Source organism: Leptopilina heterotoma, unplaced genomic scaffold, assembly GCF_015476425.1.
Source record: "Leptopilina heterotoma isolate Lh14 unplaced genomic scaffold, ASM1547642v1 Lhet_11, whole genome shotgun sequence".
In the NCBI taxonomy this organism is placed as follows: Eukaryota; Metazoa; Arthropoda; class Insecta; order Hymenoptera; family Figitidae; genus Leptopilina; species Leptopilina heterotoma.
The window spans coordinates 4,983,661-4,992,959 of NW_025110829.1; the positions used below are offsets into that span (position 1 = coordinate 4,983,661).

At 31.2% G+C, this 9,299-nt stretch overlaps 1 protein-coding gene across 1 annotated transcript in view; it reads right to left on the reverse strand.

Annotated features, from left to right (window-relative positions):
• Nucleotides 1-8,592, reverse strand: part of LOC122504403 — a 361,846-nt gene extending 353,254 nt beyond the window's left edge. The window contains exon 1 of the mRNA XM_043615525.1: nt 8,560-8,592. The gene's annotated coding sequence lies outside the window, so the exon portion shown is untranslated. The remainder of the gene's footprint in view (nt 1-8,559) is intronic.
• Nucleotides 8,593-9,299: the final 707 nt, after the last annotated feature.

Below are 9,299 nucleotides of genomic sequence, written 5' to 3' on the forward strand. Positions count from 1 at the left end.
AACGAAAAATCTTATTGTAATATTAGAAAGATTTTATTAAAGTTTTTATTTCCAAGTTTAAAATATATACAAAATATTTTACTGTTGTTGCTGTTGTTTCTTTCTTCTACAAGAGAAGAAAGTGCGATTTTATAGTGCAGAAAATCGAAAAAAATCACTTTTCAATGAGGAATTCACTGATTTTTGTCTGGAATGGAAAAATTTTATTTAGAAAACAAATTAATATTAACCGTTTTGACCATTTTTCATTTGGCGTTATGGCAAATAAATTTAAATTAATTTTCTAGGGAAAATTTTTAAAATTTACTTCTTTTCAATTATTCGCTAATATAATTGACTGACTATCCAACAGATGTCAAGCTAGTTTTGGCAAAATACTGAAGAATAGAAAGAAAAGAAGAATACTCAAGAATTTATTCAATGTTTAGCCAAAACCAGTCATAAATAAATATTTTTCTTTAGAAATTATACTTGACCTAGACTTATCTTAGACATAGACTTGACTTAACCCTTAACAGCATGTGATTGTTACAGAATTCAATGTTAATTTTTTCGACCACTTTTCTCTTAAAATATTAAATAAATTAAGCTAGTTTTTTGTGAATAACTCTAAAATATCGTCAAGAAGGGCAGTGATGTGAAAAAGTTTTAATATTTTTAAAATTATTTATTAAAAAATAACTTTAAAATTATCAGTTCTCAAAATCACTTTTAATCAATTTCTCGTCTTTTCCGATTTCAAAGTATTTTTTATAATTTATTTTAGAATTATTAAAACTTTTGCACATCACTGCTCTTCTTTATTATATTTTAAAGTTATTCACAAAAAACTAGCTTAATTTATTTAATATTTTAAGAGAAAAGTGGTCGAAAAAATTAACATTGATTTTTGTAACAGTCACATGCTGTTAAAGCGCACACTTACGAATCCATTCTTAAACCGCACACTGGGTACTTTAAAGTGTGTTCTCCAAGCTGGAATAGTATATTATCTTTTAGAAAAATTATCTTATGTATCTCAGTACATCTATTTTGAAGGAAAATAGGTTTCACAATGATTTATTTAATCTTAATAATTAAAAGAAGTTTTTTAAAACTACTAAAATTACCTAAAACCAACAACTGGGTGTCAGCCGCTAAAAAATTTTTCACTATCAACTTCATAAAGTTATCAAATACATAAAGACACTTGGGAGACTAATGTCACTCACGGAACATAAAGTTAAGTACAGAATGTACCGTCCATGACATTTGGTTTACTATTTATCCAATTGCTAATTTTGACAAAAAAATGGCCTTAGAATTTGGCACTAATCTCACCAATTATGATAAAATACTGGCCATTACATTTGGTTTTCTGATTACCCACACTGTAAAAAAGGGAGTTAAATTTTAACTCCCCAGGGGATTCCATAAAAGTCGCACCCAATGGGAAGTTACAGTGACGGGAGTTGGAAGAAGGGAATTAAAACTTTATACCCCTATGCTAACTTCTCGAGCTGTAAACACCAAAACAATGACAAAATAACTCACGCGGGAGTTGATGTTCAACACCCCGTTTTTCACTCTTTGTAAAAGTAAGGAGTTATTAAACTAACTCTTTGGGAGTTGATAGTCAACTCGAAAACTTTTACACCTTAACACCGGTGACCGTCAAGTCACTAAATTTCTTACAGTGCAGTTGCTATTTTAAGTAAAATATTAACCTTAAAATGTGTTACAATATTTAATCAATTTAGTAGAGGTGAGCAAGAAGCTTGATCGAATATTTTTGAGCTTTTCGTTTTTCTAACAGAGCCGAGCTGAATCAGTCCAAACTCGAGCAAAATTCGAGCCGAAACGTGCAGTATAAAAGCTAAAATAATTTTGAGTACTTAAATTTTTCGAGCACTTAAATATTTTTGAGTACTAGAAAATTTCTAATACTCGAGACATCGAGCCCTGCTCAAGCTCGGCCCTGCTATTCGAGCTTTTTGCACATCTCTACAATTTACTAATTTAGCAAAATTATGTCCATAGCAGTTGATTTACTATTTGTTCAACTTTCATTTTTGACGTAAAACTGCATAAATTTTTTATAAATATATAGCCAGATGCCACTCCTGGAATAATATTCTCAAATCTTTATCAGATTTCCAATTTCTGTTAAATACAGCTTTCCATTGCTGGGCCGGTAAATATATTATCACCGTCAAATCTCCTTCGGCGGTATAAAACAGAGCGAAATTACAGTACCGGGCCGGTGCTGGGCCGGTAAAAAAATTATCACCGGCAAATCTTCTTCGGCGGTATAAAAACAGAAGTAAATTATAGTACCGGGCCGGTGCTGGGCCAGATATTTTTTATCAACCAGCCCGGTACACACTACCAGTACCGGTACAAATCCACATTTACCACCCGGCCGGTACTGGGCCGGTATTTATTTCATATCCGGCCCGGTACCTTTTTGCCGGTACCGGCATAAGTCCGTCTTTACAACCGGTTCGGTACCATGCCGGTCGTTAGTGCTGGAACATCTCCAACTTTTCTGCCTGGGTAATTGTTTCAATATGTAGCCGAACTGGTCATTCAGACTACTGGTCGTAAGTGTTAGTCAAATATTCAGTCAGTTGTCAGTGGTGGTAAAAAATAATCGGTAATTTTTAAACAGAAGTTATAAATAAAGACACTGTCTTTAAAAACAGTCACATCTTACAAAGAAACTTGTCGTCTCACTTAACAGCATGTGATTGTTAGGCCTTCAATGGTAATTTTTTCGATCACTTTTCTCTTAAAATATTCAATAAATTGAGTTGAAATTTTGTACAAAAGTCTAAAATACAATAAAGAAGGGCAGTGATGTGCAAAAGTTTTAATATTTTTAAAATCAATTATTACAAATTACTTTAAAATTATCAGTTGTCACGGTCACTTCTAATCAATTTCTTATCTTTACCGATTTCAAAGTGTTTTATTATAATTTATTTTTTAATTATTAAAACTTTTGCACATTACTGCCCTTCTTTATTATATTTTAGACTTTCTTACAAAATTTCAGCTCAATTTATTAAATATTTAAAGAGAAATGTGGTCGAAAAAATTACCATTGAATGTCTAACAGTCACATGCTGTTAAGCAGGTTTGACTGTAAAACATAAAAAAATTTTCCCCCAATATAGAAGAAAGAATATAAAGCCTGACAGATGTGAAAACTGTCGAGATGAGATAGCTAAATGAAGATTGAATTTTGACAAGGGGATTAAAAAGGGGAAAAAAAGAGAGGGGATTTAGAGAATTGATTTTCTAAGATTACTGTCGTTGGGTTTATATACGTTATACAGTCTTGTGATGCAGGTGCGACGTGGCATAAATTCGCCGTTCAATAAAAATGTATCGGACATGCGGACAATGGACGTCTGGCTGATTAATTCTTGAAAAAAAGTCATGACATGCGGCGAATCGTGGCGTCTATACAGGTATATAAATATAAAACGGGTATATATAGAGGAGGGAGAGAGAGAGAGAAAAGGGCCCCTTGAGAAAGGGGGAGAAGGTGGATACTGCTGAAAAAGGAGTGTATCCTCTTGGTCTTGTTTCTCGCGTTGCATTGTCGTAAGTAACGCGCATTGCGCCTCTCCTGCACGTTTTGCTGAATACACCTTCAACCACCGGTCGTCACCCACCATCACTAATTCAACCCCAACAAGTTGATGCTGACCGATAATAATATTCCATTACGGCAGCAAGGCCGTACATCACTGGTCGTCACGCAGTCTCTCCCTCCGCATTTACCTTCATGGAGATAGCATCAACATGAGGCGTTAATTACGAACCGTCCTACCGCGTTACACTGCCACTCGAGAGATATCTTCAACCACCGACTTCAATACTCTCGCAAATATAAGATCAAATACACCCACCCTGCTCTTTTTTCTCCTCTCTCTCTCTCTCTCTCTCTCTCTCTCTCTCATCCTGTCGCTACGGTCGAAAGTCGTGCTTATGCGGTCTGCCAGCGGGAATAACGAATTGTCTTGTAAATCGTTTTAAAAGGCCCCCAAAAAAGAAATAAGTAATAAGTAATTTAAATTATAAAATTTAAAAGTTTACGAATCTTTTAAAGCTGCAAATTAACTTTTAAATTTCTTGGTCAACATTTTAAAGCCGACATTTTGAATTTCTTAATTTTGATCAAAGATTCGGATTCAGCGATCCAAAAGACATAAGATATGAGAATATCATGTTTAGAAAAAAAGAAAAAAATTTAGCACACTTGTGGTACGAAAACTTTATTTTGACAACACTGTTAAGGGGACATTCCAGTTCAAAATGTCAAAAAAATCGATTTTTTTTTTTGTTTTTATTTTCGGATTTCTTATAGTGTCAAGAATACTCTTCTAAAATATTATTGCAAAATTCAAAGTAAAACAAAAGTTATACATCCTTATTCTTCGCCATGTCAAAGATGTTTTTGTATGCGGATAAGCAATCGAATGATTTAAATGTTTTCTCATTTGAATTTTTTAAAAAAGACAAACAAAAATGTATTTGGTGTTGCTGATCACAAATTAGATATCAAATTTTCAAAATTCAAAATGGCGGATCCAATATGGCGGAAAAGACAATTTTTTAATTTTAATTTTTTTTCGTTTAATTTTTTTTCGTCCACTATATTGCATCCGCCATTTTTAATTTTGAAAAAATGATGTCATATTCGTAATCAGTAACCCCAAACCCCCCCCCCCCCCGTAACGATTTTCAAGCAAATTCAATGATTTTGAAAAAAAAAATGTCCGACATATTGGATCCGCCATTTTGAATTTTAAAAATCTTATTCCATATTCGTAATTAGCGACCTCAAAAACCCCCGAGTAAAGATTTTTAAGCAAATCCGACGATTTTTGAAAAAAAATTTCGAAACTTATGGACAAATCTTTAAATGCGTTTTTCTCAAAATGTCTTTTTTTGATCTGGTAAGAGTGATATCTCGAGTTCTTCTCAAGCGATTTTAAAAAATCAAACGGCTTTTGATTTAGCGTCATCATGCCTATAAGTGGAACCTCAAAAACTGGAAAATTTCCAACTCCCCTTCTTTTTATAAGAGAAATTCTGAATAAAAACACCTTTTTTTTTGCTTATTTTTGGAAAAAAGTACTCTAAAAAAAAGGAGGGAAAGAAAATTCCACTTTTTTGAGGTTCCACACCTAAAGAATTATCTAACGAAGAGAATGTCTCTTCGTTTTTGGTTTTACCTGTTTTAGAAAGTTTGGAATCGATCTTACCACCGAAAATGGGCATTTTCAAAAAAGGCGTATATCGACGCCATTTTGAAATAAAAATAAAAAAAAAATTTTTACAAATTCTTAAATAAGTTATTTATTACATGTAAAAGAAATTTTTTAAATAAATGTCATACACTATAAAAAAAGGTTCTAAATTAAAGCTGATTTCGGTACTAAAATAGAACCAAATTACGATTTAGTACCAATTTTGGTACTAAATTAGTACCTTTCATTTTACAGTGTAGTTATTTTAATAATATATACTAAAAAAGCCTTCTTATTGCCTGTTTTGAACTGGAATGTCCCCTTAAGGGATTAATGTAAAGAAATAAAAAATTAATAATAAATCTTCATTACAGTTTTCATTATAATATCCCCTCTTATTCCTTTGAAATAATTAGTATAAAAGATCTGCAAATTAAAATATTGTCAAAATAATTAAAGAACCGACACCCATCCCGAGTCGAAATTTAAGCCCTACTTTCACCCTGAATTTTCAGGGTCTATTGAGTGTTAGGAGTAGTAAAGTAGGGTCTAATTCTAATACAATTAGACCCTACTTTGACTCCCAAAACAGGCGGAAATGTGCCAATCTTCCATTTGGAGAAGCAAAGGAGGGTCTACTTCTAAGAAACCTATACCGTACTTTCAAACCTCGTAGACCCTACTTTCATACTCCTAGACTCTACAATTAGAAAAAGAAAATTTTGAATTATTTTTTAATGCATTACTTGAAACACTGCAAATGCAAAAAGTACTCCAAATTCATAAATACTGATGTGTTTTATAGCGTCTATATACACTTCGTGTATATAGACGCTATGAAACACATAAAATTCCACTTTTACTCATCCCAAGTGCTTCAATTGAATCTGAGCAAATCTTTAAATTTTTCTTTTTCTAATTGTAGAGTCTAGGAGTATGAAAGTAGGGTCTACGAGGTATAAAAGTACGGTATAGGTTTCTTAGAAGTAGACCCTCTCCTTTGCTTCTCAAAATGGAATATTGGCAAATTTCAGCCTGTTTTGGGAGTCAAAGGAGGGTCTAGTTTTTAAAAATTGTATTGAAATCAGACCCTACTTTACGACTGCTAAGTCTGAATAAGCCCTATATTTTCAGAGGCTAAGTAGGGTCTAAATTTCGACTCGGGATATATTCACGTATTTCATTATTTAAATTATCACAAAAATTAACTACATTTATATAAATAAATTGATATAATAAATTAATATAAATAGATTTAAATAAACGTAAAATATTTTATACATTGCTATTAACGAGTAAATAAATTTGCCTTTTATCACCTTTTCTTAATTAATTTAATTAAACTTTTTTTATTTTACTACTTTTCCATTATGTTTTGCATGTGTGTGTGTGAGCATGGTGCGTCTATTATAATGCGACGTTTTGAATATTCATTTTCTACACTGGAGAATTCTTGGGTGGTAAGAATAGACTAGTATTTTATCAGCGAGACGACCTACCTACCCACTCTTTTCGATATCAAAGACCGAAGAAGCATTAAAAGAGGGACATAAACGTCTTTCATAGGAAATTTAATTCTATCTGTATATATTCAGACCTTTAGTAAATTTTATTATAACCGCCTTTTATATCACTATAAGCAGGGGAAAAGGGGTGGTAAAAAACTATAATTGATCATGAATATTCGTCTTTTTGCCGCATCAATATATATATATATATATATATATAATATACGGACATTATCTTTTAAACGCTTTAATGCAAATATCATCAAAATATTTCCTTACCGTTCTATTAGAGAATTCATTATCTTTATATTCTTTTTATTAGAAAATTTAATCGAAAAATTAAGGAAATACGATAAATTTAAATTACTTGTGAAATAAAATAAATAATCAAATAAAAGGGAAATAATTGTTGAATATAAAATTATTATTATTACTAATTTTATTATTAGTATTATTATTATTATACTGAATGTTATTAGTGTTTCTGTAAATTTTTCATATTATGATTATTATGGTGAGAAAATTATGATCCTGGAGAATGTAACATTCTCGAGAGTATGCTATGTATTTTAGTTATGGCAAGGAACTCATACAGGCTTTGAAACTTGAAGCGCAAGATCTAAACTTTGAGAAACTGAAAGGGTGAGAGTTGCAGGTGGGGTGGGGGGTTGAACAAACGATTAACTCTACCTTCGGGGTGTGTCGCACTTGCGTTAACTTTGGTGATTTTTAATCCCCTTGCGGTAAAAGTTAATTTAGCTCAGACCATCACAAAAGAATTTTCTCTTAAAAACGAAGAAGCTAAAAAAACCAAGAATGCTCACAAATATTGATTCTCAAAACACCAAAGTTTACTTTATTTTCCCACATAAAAAAAGGTTGTTAATTATAAATTTTTCTTTCACAGCAGGTACTATTAATTATTAGTAAACCAAGAAGACAAAAGTTTGGTAAAAATTAATTAATTAATAATAAAGAAAAATTTTTTTTTAAAAAAATTAAAAATCTACTTCTATGTTCTAAGGGTTTGAATTTTAAAGAAAGAATTTTTTCTTTCTTTAAATATTTAAAGGGATCAAGTAAAAAAATGAAGAGAGAGAGAAGTAAACAAAGAAAATGGTAAACGTGAAAGAATTGATTTAGAAAAATACCCGTGTAGAAATTTAACCATGGCCCAAATCGGGGCCAGATCTTTTGATCATTGTGTAGGCCATAACGTGGCAATTTCTACACGGGTAAATGAAAAATATACGAATGAGATTATATTCTAAAGAAAAGAGGATTGAATAATTTCGAATTGAAAAATATATAGTGTAAAGAATTGAATTATATATATGTATATATTTGAACAATTTAGAGAAGGATTTCTTTTGGATCAATATAGAATGTCAACTAAATTTACTTTCTTACATACAATGCTTCGGTATATACTTAAAGCGACATAAAGATGCGCAGCCTGACGATCAAACTCGAAGGACGAGAGTCGCTTCGCAAGAGTAACGGTTTCCGAAAACGATTTACAACAATTGTGATTCAAAACGTGATGTATGTCTTTATCGAATGTGAATTTAACTGAGAAACCTCGATAGAAGGTAATCCAGTTTTTAAGAAAAGAACTAGTTTATTGCGAACATAAAAGATAATGGTGGCTTGAATAAAGATTTAAATCGAGTAAACAATCAAATGTATATATACTCAAACGTTGATATAAACATTTTTCTAACTTACATAACAACTCGTCTTCTGCTTTTTTCGGAAAGAAAATTTATAAATATTTATTTAGCAATTGTTGTTGATTTGACACTTACCGATTAAACTCAGGAGTAGATTTTTCCAGACCTGAAACAAAAATGAATTTTTTAAGAATCTAAAATGACATTTCTTTTCAATTATTTATTATTTTAAATTTATTTTTAATTTATCATTTTTAATTTATTCAACTGAATTCTATTTATGGGTGTTCTTCACTCAGTGGTCACTTTTTATTCCCCACTGTTCCCTATTTAAGAGGAAGTGACACCTTTGACCCGAAAAAAAATTGATTTTATTTATTTTTTTTTTTGCTTACACGATACTTTATAATGTGTAGAATAGGAATTAGATCATGAGAAGTAATTTTGAAGTTATTTAAGCATGAGTTTTGAAAATTATGTGCTACTTTTCAATGTAAGTGTTTATGTTACATGCATGCTTACGAATTCATAACTTCAACTGTCAATAAAAATATTTTAATAAAAGATAAATATTAGAAAATTATTATTATTTTTAATTATATTGCAACACGGAAAAAAATTTCTTATAGAAAACACAAACTTTTTCGTAAAATATACAAATAGGTTAAGTTGTGCTTTATGCAGGCGAGTTTTGTGTTTCCAACAAGCTGGTTTGTGTGTACCACAAACCAATCTGTTATAACACCAAGAAATCCACGCATGCGCAAGAAAATTCAAGTGAACGTCTGCTTGTCGTCTGCTGCGTGACTGTTTAAGCTGTTGAATCATAAACTGAAGTTTGTGACAAGACTCATTCTGGTTTGTGTATTTCCCAA